Source organism: Ambystoma mexicanum, chromosome 14, assembly GCF_040938575.1.
Source record: "Ambystoma mexicanum isolate Mex_15411 chromosome 14, UKY_AmexF1_1, whole genome shotgun sequence".
Classification (NCBI taxonomy): Eukaryota; Metazoa; Chordata; class Amphibia; order Caudata; family Ambystomatidae; genus Ambystoma; species Ambystoma mexicanum.
In genome coordinates, this window is record NC_090940.1 from 59,286,036 (window position 1) to 59,304,306 (window position 18,271).

At 44.7% G+C, this 18,271-nt stretch overlaps 1 protein-coding gene across 1 annotated transcript in view; it reads left to right on the forward strand.

The window, feature by feature from the left end:
- Positions 1-374: 374 nt before the first annotated feature.
- The window catches only part of NOVA1 (NOVA alternative splicing regulator 1), a 922,724-nt gene continuing 904,827 nt past the window's right edge, over positions 375-18,271 (forward strand). The window contains exon 1 of the mRNA XM_069638522.1: positions 375-477. The gene's annotated coding sequence lies outside the window, so the exon portion shown is untranslated. The remainder of the gene's footprint in view (positions 478-18,271) is intronic.

An 18,271-nucleotide genomic window follows, 5' to 3' on the forward strand; every position in this document is an offset into this window, starting at 1 on the left:
TGGAACACTACAACCAAAGATGAGTTGAGAGGTACGTTTGGGGGTTTTGGGGCAAACTAGTACCTAATCGTAAAAAAAAAAAATTACAAGCGTTGCTCACAGAAGTCAATTTTACAGCACAGAGCCCCAGCTCTACCCCCAAACAAGAGGGGCGGCGTGTTTTCATGTTCTGACTGAACGCATGTTAGGCCCGACGCTGACATGTTTTTCTCTCGCTGTCACGGGTCGCCTCAATCGCGCTGCCTTCTTGCGGCGCGTGGGCCCCCGTTGCTCGGTCCGGTCGCGCCGCCAGCCAGGGGCAGTTGGCGGCTGGCGCGAGAACATTCTGCGCACGCGCGAGAGAGAAGCAGTTTGCTTCGCGCGCTCGGCTGGCGGTGAGAGCGCGAGCGTGAAAAGATGGCGCACGGGCGCGCCGCCTGAGGAGCCACGCAACAAGCCCACCGACGGACGGGCTAACGGCAGACGCTGGCGGGCCAAGTGAGAGAGGGGGACTGGGGGACTTAACGCAGGGGGTATGGTGCTACGGGGAGGGCAGAGCCAGGGGTGGAGTGGGAACCAAAACAGGGCCGACTTCAAAGTGGCCCCATATGACACATTTTCAACAAGCCCAACCCTTTTCCTATGAGAAAAAGTGGAAATAAAATAGGTTACCACACAAAGGAGGCCCAGGCATAGCTCCCAACCTTTTACATAGCTCTCAACCATTTGTCTCGCAAAAGGCGGGTGAAATCACCCGATTTTGTTTTTGGCGGGTGAGACGCCCATTGGAGTGAATGGTCGTGCAGGAGGCTTGGCGGGTGAGTCAGCCCTTTGCAAGGTGGGTGACACCCGCCAAAAGCGGGTGTGTTGCGAGCTATGCCTTTTATGTCTCCAAGGCCGTTGAAAACACCCGATTTTCTTTTTGGCAGGTGAGAGGCCACAGAAGTGAATGGGCGTATGAGGGACTTGGCGGGTGATTTAGCTGCTTGCAAGGCGGCTGACGCCTGTCAAAAGCGGGTGAGTTGAGAGCTATGTCCAGGGTGCAGAGGCCTATTGGGAAATCTTCAGAGTTCCCTAGTTCCCCATAGGGCAGTCCACCCCTGGGCAGAGCAGACTGCAGAAACCAGTGCCACAACTCGACAGAGTTCCCAAAGTTATCACTGTCACAGACATGCCAACATTTTGAAGCCCCTGAGAGGGAGATTTCAGCACCGAAATCGGGAGAATGCGTTTTCCCCATAGGAATGCATTGGGGATATTGTTATTTTATGCAGGAGACAGTAAAAAATAGCACTGTTTTTAATGAAAAAATCGGGAGTCTCCCGCCTAAATCGGGAGGGTTGGCATGTATGCTGTCAGATGTGAGCAGCCTGGTCTGTCATAACTAGTCGTCAGGCACCCCGGGACCCAAAACTGCAACCCCCAGAACGAGAAGACATCGAACTGGGATATGTACGCTAATAGACAGCGCATGAGACAACATGAGAGCGCAGTCATCAATACTTAAAGACAAACTTTCACAGAAAAACGTACCCCACGCCTCTCCCTGAAGCTACAGACCCTATATAAAGTATTCATTTCACACTATGGGAAACTCTACTTAAAATAGATGCAGAAACCAGGGTAACTTTAAAAAAGCCGACTCCAGATATGTTTTTTTCTTACCAAAATCAGGCGAATATTTCTAACCAAGAAAAACTGTAATGGGTATGCATGTTCAGTGCCCTTTCCAGGAATTATATTTAGGAGGGTTGGGAAGTGGGGGGGAAGACTTATAATTGCCTGTAGCAAAATTCTATATTATAATGAAGCTGTGCGTTTGTGTTTGCTGTATATATACTTATTCCTGATTAAAATTTAATTCTGAGACATTTAAGTTGAAACAGTGCAATATAGCAAACCCCTTAAAATTTAGTTCAAGTGATGTTAACACAACAGAACCATTGAGATTCAGCATGTGTTGGAAGCTACCCCACCTTAACTCTGCCCCTTCTTGTATATCTCTTCACAGATGACATGTATTCATATTTATTTGTATTTATTTTAATTTATATAGTGCTTTAAGCCAAAGTGCTTTACAAGAGGAACACACAAGATACAACAAGCATTACATAACAATTGAATCAAAACCAGAAAACAGTACAAGGAACAATGTGCATTATTGATGAGATTAAGCGCTATTGGAGAGGGACCAAAGCGAGAGAGGGAGTAGGAGGAGTGGGTAGAGGTAGAATCAGAAGTAAGAGAGGTAGCAAAAACAAGCTAGGGGAGTGAATGGAAGAGATAAGATTTTAGAGAAGTGCGGAATGAACGGTAGGAGGTCGTAGAGCGGATGGGGAGGGGAAGGCAGTTCCAATGGAAAGGAATAACATCACTTATTACCTCATCAGTGACATCAGAGTGTAGAGCACACTGAACTTTTTACTTTGATGGCTAGTTCCTGTGATATTTTATGTGATGTTTTTAGTGATATCAAATGTGGTGTCTTCATTAGTTGCCCCCTTCCGACATGCCTCAGGTTGCACCATGACAACCAGAATAGCCACTTGCGGCCAGGACCAGTGGCCTATTTACTCCCATAACAGGTCCATGGACTCCTGCTCACTGGCCATGGTCTGTGGCCGGGGTCACTGTTGACACTGCCCAGAAATTCCCTTGGCCCAAACAAGACTCAAAGAATAGCTCCTGGGCCTGGCCACAGCTCATTGGCCACTTTATTCCCATAATGGGCCCACCGTTATAGTTCTGTTAGCATGCACCACCCATACACCTATAGACTGTTTGTCATGTGTCTTGAAATAGACCAAGGGAATTGTGTGCTTTAGTCTCCTGTTATCTCACTGAAGATGTAATAAGTGATGTCATGCGCAATGTAATCTGTAATGTCATTGGTGTGCTTGTGCGCTATGCAACATGGCGCATAGCTAACAACACATGCCGAATTTCAAGTTTTTGTTCTTTAAACCCTCACCTTAAAATCACTTCAACTAAAGTTCTTTCCCTGAATTTCCAGGGTTTATGTTGCGTTGATCTGTTTCAATGTAGCTGCCTCTTAACAAAAGGTTGTTGCAGAATTCCCAAGGTTTTGTTATGCTGTCTCACACCATCTATAGTACTTAGGTTTTTGTTGTCATATCATTGTAGATTTCATATTCAATATTAGTATGTTGGTAGACATTTTGAAAATATTTTTTTACGTCCATCCCTTTGTTGTGAGATTTTACAGCAAGAATGTAAAACATTTTTTTTTGTTAGTGCAAAGATACCTCTTGTGAGAAATTGCCATTTGAAACAACACTCTGCTTGCTTGCATGATTATAACAGGTTAGTCACTGATACTTGCGAGAAGATGAAAACACATTGATAAAGCCCCCCAAAAACATTAAATGCGCCCCAATTCAGATCTTTAACTCTCCCCACATTTATCCTGCTGACTGTCACAAGCCCCTCTCATAATGTCATTGTAACCCCATTCTTATTCCAGTGACACAATTCCAAAAGTAAAATGTTCAAGTTATCCTCACATTCCTCGCAAATGGTCTTAAGAACTTTTCTTGCAAGCATGTGAAAATGAATGGAAAGAAATAATGATCCCTAATCCATCACACACTATGACACTGCTCCTTTTCTGCACTTTCGCGCTCCCAACATCCACCTGGAAGATAAACACCCCTTTCAGCTCCCCAATTTAATTTTAAGCTTATTGTGATTTCCTGTCCGCACAAGACCACTCATGAGAAAGCCTTGCTTCAATGAAAAAAAGGCAGTTTTAGTTATTTCTGGAAAGCCTCAGAAGCTCTGATGCATCATAGCAGACATATACATGATTTTGATACGTTCTGCACCGCACTGGCTGCCAAATAATAAAAAAAGACTATTAAACGAATATCCAACAAACCAACAAATGCCCAACTGCATCGCTTTTGCCATTTATGAAACAGATTTGAAGCAAATCTGCCCAGCGGTTTTGTTTCACTGCTCAGTGAATACCCATTTTCCCTGTGGGAAAACCAATGCAAAATGCTGAAAACACACGCCTTTATTTAATGTATTATGACTTCTAAACCATTGGACAAATTTGCAGCAATCCTTTTTATGGGATACGTGTGATAAAACATCTTTGGAAAATGTCATACAGCTGCATCATATGACTCAAGTCATTAGCGATAGAATTTTTGAAAAATCAATGGATCTTAGGTTTCATCCTAAATAACTGGTGTCACCCTATTAAACACAAACAACAATGTATAGATTGGTAACATCCATGTTTTGGTTTCATGTAAGCTACGTGAAAGGGCTACAGTCTCACTGCTAATCCACTCATGACCCAATAACATTCAGCTCCAGCCATGCGTATATAAAAATGAGATTTGTTCAAAGCTAAAGGAAGCAAAAAACACCTGGATATGATTTTTATACAGGCATGTCCGAAGGTTAATAGGATGAACAGCAGTCAAAATCAGGAAACAGAAATGTAAGACACTGACGTTATATTGTGTCTTTGCTTGGAGTTGGTGATGCAAACATTTAGGCATTTATAAAAATGATCATCTATAACTTGTATTTCACTTTCAATAGAAAAGTTGTGTTTATAATTATTAATACCCAACTGAAATTAGTACTCATTTGAGGACTTCACACGATGAAAGGCTGAGGTGATCTTGACAGGATTTGAGCCTGCAGGTTGCACACACTTAATCTGCTGAGCTATTTTACCAGCTGATGCTCCTTAAATGCGTACCAAGAGCATTTTGTAAAGCTATGACCCTGAGGTTTACATTTACACCTGTTATTGCAGTGTTTAGAAGCAGTAGTAACGTGGCATGGTGTGTCAAGACAGAGCCAAGCCAAGGATCTAGCTTGTCCCTGAGTGCAAAAGCATGAGCCAAGCCTTGAAAGAAATGACATGTACATTATGCAACCAAAAATACGTATTACCATCATTATGATTTTAATAGATGCAACCCAGAATGTATTTCACAGTAATCTTCAGGACACACATCCTTATTAGATAATCGTCCAATGCTTGTACCTTCTACATGCAATATTAATATCCCTAACCTTCCGATTATTAAAGCAGTCAACACACAATATAATTGTGTATTTGCCTTTTGAGCAAATAATTTTTTTCATAGTAAAATGTCTATTTATTTTAGTAACATGCACAGAGAAGGAGGAGGGGGGCTCTGTGCTTGGCTCAGCTCTGTTTTACCTGTACAGCCCCACAAATCCTAGAGCCTAACCAGAGTCAGAGATTTTGCTCAAGCCAGGCTCGAGCTTTCATTGGCCTGGTCACATTTAGTCAGGGCACACTTCTTATGAAGGTGATAATATTGATGTAAAATTGTGTATTGAAAACGGACTGGAGGGAACAGTGGGCAGGAAAAGGCGGGGGTAGGTAGCACAATAAATTAACTGCACAGTTGTTCAAGTATGCTGTAATACGAGTGTATAGTTCAGTAAGTTAAACGCTCAACTCTGACTCGTCTGCCTGCACTATGCAAGCTGAAATCTTGCTTCCGAGGTTGTAGTTGAGTGCCTTTACATTTGATGGCAACAACGCCTATTTTTACAGTACTTAGAAGCAGAAAGAATTGGGAAATAAACGCTGCACATAATGTGATATTGTAAATATTCTAGCTAGATATGGAAAATATAAGCCACATTATCATCAACATGTAGTGTATTTTGGCATGCAAAATGATAGGTTCCAGAAACTTAAAACAATCAAGTTATCTATAAATGACACACTCCAGGTCTGGGGCATCCATACTCCTATGTCCTGTCCCCTTTCCTCTATACTTCGGACGAGAATGTTTTTTGTAGCACCACAAAAAAGTGTCATTTTTAATTTTTATAGAGAGCGTGCACATTTGCAACACAGGTCCTGCCTCCATAGCCTCTGCTTCTGGTACTCGCTGTTCAGTCCTTTTCTCAGTGTGGTCGGGATCGAACATATGCTGCACCAGGTGTTTTTTTCCACCCTTTTTCTTTTTGTCCTTGTTGACGTTTTCTCCCCTTGTCTCGGGCGTCGTAGTCAGTATTTCCTCCTGGTTATGTTGGGACATAAATATTTTGTTGCCTGTCTTTCGTGCGAGCATCACTGCATGGCAGCGGACCTTCATTCACTCAGTTTGTGTATTTGGGTCTAGAGCACCGGTTGCGACTGGTCTTATATTCATGGTGCAGCTTCTGTTGGCGCTTTTGGTATTACAAGGCTGGGAGGTTTTCCACCATCCTGTTACAGATCAGTTTTGAAATTTAATCCTGAAAAACATTGTCGATTGCTAAGTGAGCTTCTTTTCGGGTCACCATGGCCTTGGGATTTCTTTCCAGGAATCTTCAGTCACGATAGTCTGTGGTCCAGCTTTTGTATCACCCGGACTTGTCCTGAGGCTACCCGTTTAGGAGCTAATATAGATAACTGGGCATGCCCTTAGGGCCCCATGTTATGGCTAATCTCGTACCAGAGTTCACTCCGAGGCTTCCTCAGAGAGGGCTAAATAATCTACAGGTGGCACTGAGGGTCCTCCTTGTGGGGCTAATGGTACTATTCCTGATGCCCATCAGTGAGGACTTAGCCTATCACTAGGCCAACCAAAGATCCCTTGCTAAGGGCTAATTTTCCAGAAGTTCTACCTTGTGTGGAACCAGGCTGTCTGGTGTCAAAATGTGGCAGGCCTCAACTGGATCAGGAGCCTGTTGTGAAGCAGTTTCAATTACTGAGAACTGTGACCATGTCATACAAAATGGCAGAAACCACAAATGCAGAGTTCTCCGCTTAAATGGCCGGGTCATAAGCCTCCCGTCCGAGACCCACTCTTAGTGCCTCATTAGAACCAGACCCCTTTGCTCCCTGAGTGGAGGGCCCCATCTTAGGTGTCTCTTCCGCCAACCTTTTTTTGCCCCCCCACATCTTCTCCTCTGATTTATTTGGGTCTGTGGTTTGTTTGGCCTACTTGGCAGCCATCGTCAATTGATCCTTGGTCCAGGTCCTTGGTACCTCAGACACCTACAACTCTAGCCAATAGGAGAAGCAGCCATACATCAGAGGACACATTTTGCCAGATTACAGGCTCCTATACACTCCAAGTTGATGAGACTACTTCAGGGACCCTTTTCGGGTCCTACTCCTGAAACCACAGGATCCAGTGAAACCGCCTGAGAATGTCACAAAACCACCTGAGCTGCTTAAAACCACAGGGACTCCCTCAGCACCACCCCTCACCCTCCCATCCCAGTATCAGACTCAAAGGGTTCCTCTATGGACGCTGAAGAGCATGAAAACGATGACCAGGAACAAGAGGGAGAAAAGGAAATTCCTTCGTCAGCAAGGGCATTTCACGATAGACTCAATGACTTCATGTCCTTCCTGGAAGTTCCTATCCCAAAATGACTTTCCAACAGAGATTGGAGTCCTGGCAGGGGCAATTTCTATAGGAGTATAAGAAAGATCTGGAGTAGGGTTACAGAAGGATGCCTTTGCTGAAGCGCACAAAGTATGGAGGACAAAGCCTCATTCTGTAACTCATACTAATTAAATAATCAATGTAAGGTGCAGATTACTCCAGGCTCCTGAGCAAAGAAGATTGAGCTCTAAAAGCTCTAGGCAAAAAATGGATATGCCAATTTTATGATCCACTTGCCTCAGGCTAAATCCCTGGCTCTACCAGCCTCTGAATCAGAGGCTCTGGACAGATCTCTCGGCATTTGAGAGATTTATCCCGGCTGAACAGTCGGAGCAATTCAAATGAGGTCTTTCAGAAGGCGAGAATGATTGTGCAAGATCTCCTAGAGACTGCTGCACATCACACAAGACACCTTGGCCAGTGTTGTTGCCATACACACTGACACCTGCAGACAGACATGGCTTCATGCAACTCAAGTTATGAAGGGGGTGTAGGATAAAATCCTTGATCTCTCCTTTGATGAAGTTGACTTGTTTCATTATACACTGGATGAGGTGCTTACAAAAAACAAAGTGAGTACCATTAAAGCTAAATCTTTGTCTGCCCTGATAAAACAACTGGTATGATATGATTGGTTATTTATAACATGTTTAATACCCAGAGGTTTCTAAGCGCGCACCTGGGGATCGAACCTGTGTTCCTCTGTGCTGTCTTGCTTCCAAGGCGAGCACGTTGCCCCTGAGTTATCCTTCTGAGACCTGCACTTCTAAATCCGATTTGTGTTCCCGCTCATTTATAGGCTTACAGGGCCTCAAGGCAAGGCAGAAAGACAGATCTCCAAGCCTATAAAGGAAAAAACAACAAAAGACATCCTATCAATGTTTGTTTCTTGCTCAGCCCCTGCAGCAGGAGCTTGCGAAACGGCAACTGACAAATCTAGCAAGTGATGGTGCGGGCTCGTCCCACGGCACTCAGTTGGGTGTGAACATTTCCTTTCACATCAAGTCCTGGTGGACCATCACCTCCGACCCATAGGTCATTTCAGTTATCAGCAGAGGATTCTGGCTGTCCCTTCCCCATATTCCTAATTCCCACCATGCCTTGATGCAGGTGGGATGTCCTTCCCAAAGGGTAGAAATCCCAACACTTTTAGAGGTGAATGCCATACACGATGTGCCATTCCCATCAAGAGGCCAAGGGTTTTACTCAAGTCTATTCGAAGTGCCAAAATCAAACCATTTTGGCCTGCGCACCATTTTGGATTTGACAGATTTCAACCTGCGTCTGCCCCTAGAAAAATCCAAGATGATCATCTGGCCCAGATTGGGTCTGCCCGTCAGCATGGCGACTGAATCTGTGCGATGGATCTGAAGGATGCGTATCGCAACATCCCAACCTGGCCTCTGCACTGTAGTTTTCGGCTTTTCATTGTAGCAGGGCTTCACCACCAGTATCTAGTCCTCCCTTTCTGTTTACAAAAATGTCAGATGTGGCAGCATTCCTCTGCCTCTAAGGTATCCATATAACCCTACCTGGATGGCTGGCTGGTGAGAGGGTGATGTCCGCAAGTGTCGGAGGCCAACTCCAATGCCTACCGGATCTGCTGTTCGATCTGGGCCTGTCAGTAAACTGTGGGAAGTTATCATTGACAGCTATGCAGGACCTGACTTACATAGGCTAACTCTGGGATACTTGCCTAGCAAGGTTATTTCTGATGGCTGAACGGATCTGAGATGTCCAGCACACATGCTTATTGTTCCTGAAGTCTTCTAGCATGAGGGCGTGGTGGATTCAAAGGCTACTGTACTTTGTGGGGTGGAATATAGCCCCTGGACGCCAGACATAAAGAGGCCAGAATCAGTTATCAGGACTCACTAAAATACAAGGCCAGCACAGAAATGAAGTCAGACATAAGGCCTAGTGAACCTAAATCACAAAGGAAAGAAAGTAGGCCTATATTTCAAAAAGGGAAGATATGAAGGAAGAGAAAGACACGTGGCAATGATGTGTTGACAAATCCATGGAGAGCTGCACTGATATTCAAGAAATCGCAGTGCACACTATCTTAAATGAAATACCAGATTGGGCTCCGAGCAGCTGCAGTGAAAGAGAGTATTTTACATGTAAAATAAAAGAATGTCATTTTGTTTTTCCCTCATCAAAGTGTGAACATGGTTTCTGCCTATAACCATATCATCCACATGGACAATTTCAAAGCAACACGTATATATTTTTTGACACTGTGGGCCTCATTACGGCCATGGCGCTCCCGTAATGAAGAGTGCTGGTACAGGGCCGGCACCCTTCATTACGGGACGCCCTAGTAAGATATTCCTTTGCGGGACCAGGCGTCCTTAGCGGGTCCCGCCAGTGGACCAGGGAGCTAATAACAGGTCTGTTATTAACAGGCCCGTTATTAGCTCCCTCCCCATTCCTATTGAGCCCTATGGGGGCTCGAATGGGAATGGGGATGGGTTTTTCCAATGAGGACTTTCCAGGTCCTCCATGGTCGGAATAGCCCGGTAAGTCCTCATTGGAGGAACCCGGTATTGGAACTCGGTATGGAGGCAGCCATGCCCTTATTAAGGGTATGGCTACCTCCATACTCGTAATGAGGCCCAGTTTGTCTTACAATATGGCAATTAAGATGCATTTATGTACAAGTTTACATGTTGTTTGCTGCAGGGTACGTGGATGGTCATCTCTCCAGATCTCTTCAGATGTGAAACCAGATTCCAGGGCCTCCCTCTGTTGCCCTGGAGATTCAGGCCTGGTTGTCTTCAGCCATCAAGTGCCCTTCCTTCAAAATACAAAATGCGGGGAAGACTAGATAAGGTCAGGTCTGGTCTGCAACAAGTCCCAACAAAAGTGCATTAGTGGGGCCATTAGACATTAAAGCGGGATACAAAATCTAAACACAGATCTCTCTGTTGACGTCATGTGCATAAAGAGGAGAAGTGAGACTTAAAATAAGGCGGAGGTCAGTAAATGAGGATTGAAACTACATTGCTTTAAAATGAGGGAAACACACTTTATGTCATAAAGTGTACAGCGTGCATCGAACAAGTCATTCCAGGCTTTTTTTTAAAGGTGACAGTGTTAGGGAGAATTCTCTGTTTAGGCTGAATTTCCCAACCTAGTGAGTCCCCCAGCAGCTTTGCTGGATTTCTGGAGTTTGTTTTTTTCCATCCTGCCAAGAGTGAGACTCTTTTCTCCCACTCTTGGACATGTATGTGTGTAATTCCTTTGAAGTATCCATGTGTTCGATGAGCTATGGGGTCTTTTACTCCATAGGGTCTCATATGTTTTTCTATGTGTGTTACACCACACCCTACGTGTCGTAACACTGGGGCGTCCTAGCGGACCCCCACCATAGACTCCATACCCGGGGACCGACTACTGTCTCCCCGGGCATGTAAAGTCACCATTGGCTTTACTAGACCTAAATTTACTAACAGAACTAGTACAAACCATCTTATTGTGGACGTACTAGTAGGGGTAATTCGATTACTCCTAGATCTGTTACTCGAGGGGGCACTGTCCCGTCCCCCCTCGTCGAGTTTTGGCTGGTGGCAGTGGAAACTACTTGTTATGTTCGACCCCGAACATAGCCCTATGGGATTCGTCCCATTGTTGGAGATTGACCCTTTTTCTCGTTAATCTCTAACATACCACCGGTCTCCTTATCTTAAATAAGTTTATCGGATGGTATTTTCTGCCAGAACTCGGTTTTTAAAAATGGCATCTGTGTTCGTCTCTGTGACTCCTAAACCAAAGATTGAGCCCTTTGTTCCACTTTTGGCGGGCCTCTGGACAGAGACCCTCCAAAGTGGTGCCATTCTGTCTGGGTTACCACAGGGGTGTGGGAGGGGGTTTAGGCACCCTGGTCCGAGTTGCCTTGCCAACTCCGGTCGCACTCTGGAGTGATTGGCCCAAGTGGTGAGCCTTTCCGCTCACCACTTAGCATGTGTTGATTGACAGCTAGGCTGAATGAATGGGGGTTTTCTGCATAAAAGCAGGGCTTTTGGGACTGGATCTTGAGAAGTCGCCACAGGACCTAAGAATCCGACGAGGGTAACGCTGAGCCGACCTGCACGACGACACCTCCGGTGGAGCCCTGCGCAACCGACTCACCACTTCCCGACGACAGAGGAGATCCCCCTGCCGGAGAGTCTCTTCCCCTGGCTGGTGGGAACAACCAGTCCCCTTTGCTTTTTATTCGCCTCCGGACGCAGTGGTCGAATTGCCCGTGCAGAGCACCTCGGCAACCGGATAGCCACTACCCCTGTACCGCGACCAAAAGGTGGTGCCTTGTGACGGAGCACTCTGCGGCTGGTCTCTTCCCTGTTGGTGCACCGGACTTCACTTTTCTTCGACGACGAGATCATCTCTACTCTTGGCAAAGACCCGACGTGCATCCACCACCAGGAACAACTGCCCCCGCCGGAGCTGCCCTCCACAACAAGGTACCGTGTCCGCCTGGCTTCCCTTTCAATCGGTTCGAGTGAGGTGTCTTAATCCTCTCCTTTCCGTTGGGTCGCCTTCAAGCTTTTCTCATTTATTGTTCTGAACTGGTTCAATCTGCCGATAACAATTTGCTACCAAGGCTTGAATGCATCTCCACTACCGACGTTTTGGGACATCGCGCCTTGCCTCTCCCCGAGTGGGCCTGGCCTCTGAACTTGATGATCTATTGTGATTTTTGCCTTCCTGCCTTGCATTTTATCCGCGAAGGATTGAACTGTGTTGATTTCATAACCTGCTTATTTTTCTCTCCCGTCCTAACTAATATTAGAGTGTCATCTAGGTTGAGGTATACACCTCTGTCTGAAAATAAGTGGCACCGGTAGAGCCTAGAGTTGTCGAAATATTGCTAGGGGGATTGATCGTTTTCTTCTTCGTAGAGTAATTGTGTTTGATTTGTTTGCCGTGATAGTGCCATAGTGTTTTTCATAGATGTTTTGTTATAAATAAATACCTTAATAACTTTACACTAAGCCTCGTTGCGTGTTTGCTTGTCTTGCTGTGAAGAATTGCCCTATTTTGTATACTCCACATACTGCTCAACTTTTCTTGAGGGGAGTCTGACTGTTCAGCCACAGCTACCAAGTGAATCTGTGTGGTGCAGACTGCTACCAAGTGGGTTCACCACCAAACGCCTGTAGTCCTAAATCTTTTGAGTGGTCCCAGAGGGAACTGCACAAGTTTCCACCTAACAGACAGTTAATCCCTTCATGCCATGCTAAAACGATTTTGGTGGGATAAACACAACTAAAGTTATTAATGAAAATGTGATTTGGGCCTTCCCTTGATTCGCATAGATTGCGAAAAGTTGATAAAAGTATGCCAATCATAGTTAATATGACGCCGTAAAGCAGCAGCCTTTTCACTGATATGGTTCCTGAGTAAATGAAGAAAAACAGTATCTCTGCACAGAAGGGACGTGTGGAATCCTTACTAGTCTTAACTGATTCACCTTATAATGTAGTATTCAAAAATGTATTCATACATGTAAGGTTTTGGAAATTAAGGGTACTTGCCATGTTATTTTGAGTTCAAAAACATGACCGAGCCCATCTGTCAAAGTGGGATGATGAAGCTCTCTCCTCCCACTGCTAACCGAAAGCACACCCCCATCACCTTGTCCTATCGGCACAGAGGTGGGAGGGGGGTAGGGAAGGCTAGCCAATCTCTTCCACGGGAATCATGACAAGTTAGGGATGTCATTTGCCCTCTAAATAAGGCAGTTGGCCTCATAGCTGGACTTCCCCTAATTCCAAGCTGTGACCTGCTGACGAAATCTAGATTGTATAGGCCCTATAGTTTGCAGGCATTGTTTTAGTTATTTCCCCGTTGGAAAATCCCCTGTTTGCATGTGTAGAGCCTTAGCATAATTATCAAAGTAAATCAATAATTTCCCCCATTGAATTCTCAGGGTCTGTATTGTTGGCATTCGAAACCAACAATCTTTTCCCTGTGTGTTGTGAGTTGGTATAGTCATTAAGATTTTCCAAAAGAATTAACCCCCCAACCCTGCTTCCACGTGTGCGCGTAGGGTGTAAAAACGAATTTCCTCATTGATCCCCTCCCGTTAAATCAGAAGTGGGAAGCCCATTAGTGCCTGTGCATATGCAAGGTGCAAAACAAAATTGTCCCTGTGTTCCCATTGTGCTCTGCAAAACGAAATTGTCCCTGTGTTCCCATTGTGCTCTGCAAAACATCATTATCCTTGTGTTCCCCTTTGTGCTCTGTAAAATGAATTTTTCCATTTGCATTTTGTCTTACATTGCATCTGTGCTAAACATCCCAAAATAGATTTTCCCATTGTGCCCTAATAGAAACCCTAAAGCCCTGTGTGTTATTTTTAGGTTTAGAAAAACTAATTTACCATTTCTTTCTATTCTTTCCCATTGCGGCTGTGCTAAATAATTCAACACAAATGTTCCCATTGCGCTCTGCAAAACAAATGTTCCCATTCATTTCTGTCTCCCATATTGTTTCTGTGAGCTAGACCACAAATCTGATATTCCAATTGTGTTCCCACTCCCTGCCACTGCCTTCCATTCAAAAGAATCAAGCATAATTGATGTTTGGGGGTGAGGATTTCTGGGACAAATCTGCTATCACTGTGTGTTGAATTGTTCTTCTGTCTTGGTGGGTGATCTAAAAGGAATGAGTTGTGACAGCATATCTCTATGTTAATGCCTTTATGGAAGTCATTGGGGGTCATTATGACCCTGGCGGTAGCCGTGCCGGTAAATACCGGCACGGCTACCTCTGGAGTCATGAATTTACCGGCACCCGGCAATGGGGACCTACTGGGGCATTAATGCCCCGGCGGACTCGGTAAATCCCCATTGCCGGGTGCCGGTAAGTGTTACTCTCCATTCCCATTTGAGTCCTATTGGACTCAATGGAAATGGGGAAACTGGATGCACTGGCACCATTCATGAATGGTGTCGGTGTATCCATCAAGGTCTGTTCGCAGGTGCCGGTCAGTGCGCCAGGTCAGACATGGCGGGCGGAAAGGCACCCGCTCGCAGAACCCGTAGTTTGCCTTTCCGGTAACAACGGTGCCGGTAGTTTACCGGCACCATTGTTACGGTGCTGCCAAACTTGTAATGAGGCCCATTGTGTTTTTGTGTTGCCACAACATTGGTGGCTGATGTAATCTATTTGTGTTATTTGGCTAAATTAATTAATAAATATATTCTTAATACACACTGGCCTGGTTCCTACTCCATTGTATTCCCGGGTATTTGTTGGGGTTGTGTGCGAGATGGACTGGATGCCTTACCACATTGAACTCTTCAAAAAAATCAAAAGTGCTTTATTGTGCGGCACATTCATTGTGGGGGAAGAAGCTCCCTGACTTGGGTGTGACTGTGTAATAAACCATGACACAACCATGGCATATTATGTTCAGGCAGTGACTTTGGCCAGGCTGAAGTGGCACAGGTCTCGGATGGCCCTGCAATATTATTGGTCTCAAGTTTTTTGACCCCTAGAACAAAGAAATTCTAGTCCCTCAAGAAATTAGTCTGGATTTCATGTAGTGGTCAAATCCTTAGAACCTCCTACCGACATGCCCTTTGTGGGTCCAGCTCCTGAGGCCTGCAGTATCACAGATCCCTTCCTATTTGTTTGGACGCAAAGATGGGGTCTACTACAGGTTTCCAATCTTTGGTGAATGGGAGATCAGAAACAACACAACAGTTTCCTATAACTGAAAGCAATACGTTTGGCTCTGAAGCCCTTCTTGCTCAATATCCGGAACAAGATTGTGTTGCTACAAACAGATAACTCTGTGTCAATGTTTTACATCAACAAACAAGGGGGCACAAGATCACAAGAACTCAGAGCCCTAGCAGTCCAGATTTAGGAGTCAGCGATTCAGCACAACATTCGGCTACCTGCAGTCAATGTGGCTAGGGTTCCCAGCAAAGAGGCAGACTGGCTCATTCGTCTTCCGGAAGCCAACCATGAGTGGGAATCGTTTCCACAGGTGGTCCAGTCCCTTTTATTGACTTAAGGAGTTCCACAAGTGAACTCATTTGCCACAAAAAAGAAATCTCTTTATTTTGCTTACAGCCAGTGGCAGGGCCTGAACTCAGTGGACGATGCTTTGGAGATTTCGTCTGAAGGAATGATGACTTAGGCCTTTCCTCCCCTTCTTCTGGTCCATCGAGGTCTGCAGAGGTGTTGGGAAACCGCTGAGCGCTCGGTAATCTTCATAGCTCCTGATGGTCAGAAAGGTTGTGGTTCTTAGGTCTGATGAACCCAGTGCAGGTGTCTCCCATTCTTCACCCTGACCTCTTGTACTTGCTTAGCTACAACAGGTGGTGGATCCAACATCGCTTCCGGTTATCACTGAAGCTAGCGCAGTGGACCCTGAGATCAGGGCCTTAGTACACCTTGGCCTCTCAGAGCACAATGTGCAATTATTCAGGCTGCAAGAAAGGATTCTATAAGATTACAGTATAATCTGGGCAAAAGGTCCAGACTTTGCTAACAGTATCTGGAGAGGTACATGAACCCCCTGATGGCTCAGTTAGACAACGTCTTATAATTTATTTCCAGCTAAGCAGCTTCAAGAAATAGTCAAAACACGTTGGGCCTTCTTTTCTTCCTTGGACACGTACCTAAACTCTGATGAACAATGTCTGTCAATCTCAAACCCAGTAGTAAAAGGGCATTTTGACTGACTTAGTTGCCTTTTCCTCAACATAGTGATAACCAGAGGTCAAACGCCATATAGCCCTCTAAGTGATATTTGCCAAAAAGAGACAACACAGAGTGATTGTGGTATCCCAAGTGCAAGGTAACCCAGTTTGGATTGCAATATATACTGGGGGAAAAAAAAGATTAACAGCCAAGCTCTAACTCAAACATTTCTCCACAACTCAACTGGAAATAGCAGTTTTTATACACATTATGATTTCACAGTTCTGAACACCTGTTGCTCCTGGTTATTGGCTCCCTCTACTAAGATACATATATAATTCTATATGTTCAATAAAATGATTGGACAATTCTTATCTAAGATCCCACCCATAAACCATCCTATACAAATATGCTACCTCATCATACTTGAATATTATTGGTAGGCCCTAAATTACTTCTGCAGTGAAAAAAGACATGTGCTCATCGGTTAGCGTGCAGTCACACTCTGCAAGAACTGGCTGCATGATGACATGTTTTATGTAGATGGGAGGAGAAGACAAGCATATTGCCTTTGTTCTTTAATTAAATAAAACAGCCCATATTGTCCCTGCCGTGATGCTTCGAGTTCTCAACGACCTGTTATTGCAACTACGCGATCCTGGTCTTTACACATTTATGAATAACTATTAATATGAATCATTCTGCTTTCACCATGTGCACGGTAATTACTTGTCTTTTTAGTTGCATTGTGTTTCTCTGTCATGCCTAGCCGATCGCAGAGACATTAATCTGCCAACTACTTATGAACTTCCTGCGATGTTTAGTCCGTCCCATAGACTTGAAATGGTCTGCCGTGTTATCATAGCTTAATTTACCTTGACAGCTGGATGAACACAATGGTATCTTGTTCTGCCATGTAACCCTCCCCTACGAAGCCTTGGGTTTTCACATTTCTTGGAAGCAGCTTTGTCCAGCTACCACAGCATTTTTCTGAATTAAATGAATTTGTTCAAGCATGCTTAACTGGGGTCTTTTCTTAAAGTTGCAATGCTCAATTCTTTGTTGTGCAGGTGCAAAATGGCAGCTGCTTGTCACATTATTTTCCTCACACATTTGGTTGCTATCTACTGAGCACTTGGTGCATGCATGGCACATGATATCTCTACCTATGGGTAGCAGCAACCTTATCTGCATGCAGGCATTCTGCCCTACTTGTATAGTGAGTCCCTAGCTTGGGTACACGCCTCCCTGTCACATAATCTACTCTATTTTAAAACACACTAATTGTGCAAGCTAATGCCTTGTCTGTCCCCTACTTGTGTAGCGAAACAAACTATTCTTTGTGCCAGCTGCATTTCCAGGAGAATTTAAAGTGTAGTTTCAAATGTGTCCTTTCTTATCTTATAATTTAGTTTGTTCTGAGGGAGGCAGGGGGCAGAGCCTGATCAGGCTCTATAGTCAATAATTGCCCCACTCCTTCATTTTCTTTTCATTATATTATAGCCATCCTTGGACAGCCACTCCCTGGTGACCCCCCTCAAGTTACCTCCTTGTGCTATGTATTCTGCTGGACTTTCATTAGCCAGCACTCTCCATTGTCATCACATTTCATCCAGTGCTCATTGTAGTTATGGGTATCTTTTGGGCATGTAAACAATGCTCCATGTTGTACAAATGGGTGCATGAGACAGTAAATTTCATCATCAGTTTGAGTGCACTGATATACGGTGTCGGCCACATTAACTATTACTGTCATTTGGAGTGCCTTCTTGCCAGTATTGTTACATTGGCTTATTGCTGTTTTCAAGCTGCAAAAAGCCATTAGGACCAGTACCAAAATTGCCAACTGGAGTTTCAATGCATTTGACAGCCAGTTAGCATTCCAGAAGAATAGATAACTGAACCATCTATCGTCCTCAATGTCATCCACTTCCTCCTACATTTTATCATGCAGCTCTTTCGGGAGTAAATGGCCTCTGTCAAGGTCCCATTCTCCTCATCATGTGCGGGTTGATATGTACAGCAACTTGGCCCTATCTTTGCGCACACTCCTCCCTCAATGGCTGTGAGGAGGACCAGAACATACCTGTTCTGTAGGGTCATCAATCTGACTGCTCTTAACTCCTCCTTGATGGCATTAGTGCCTTTTATTGTGGCATTAATAGTTTTTAACACTTCCCACCTAGTTATCTGAATCCAAATGGGATTTCATTGAATGC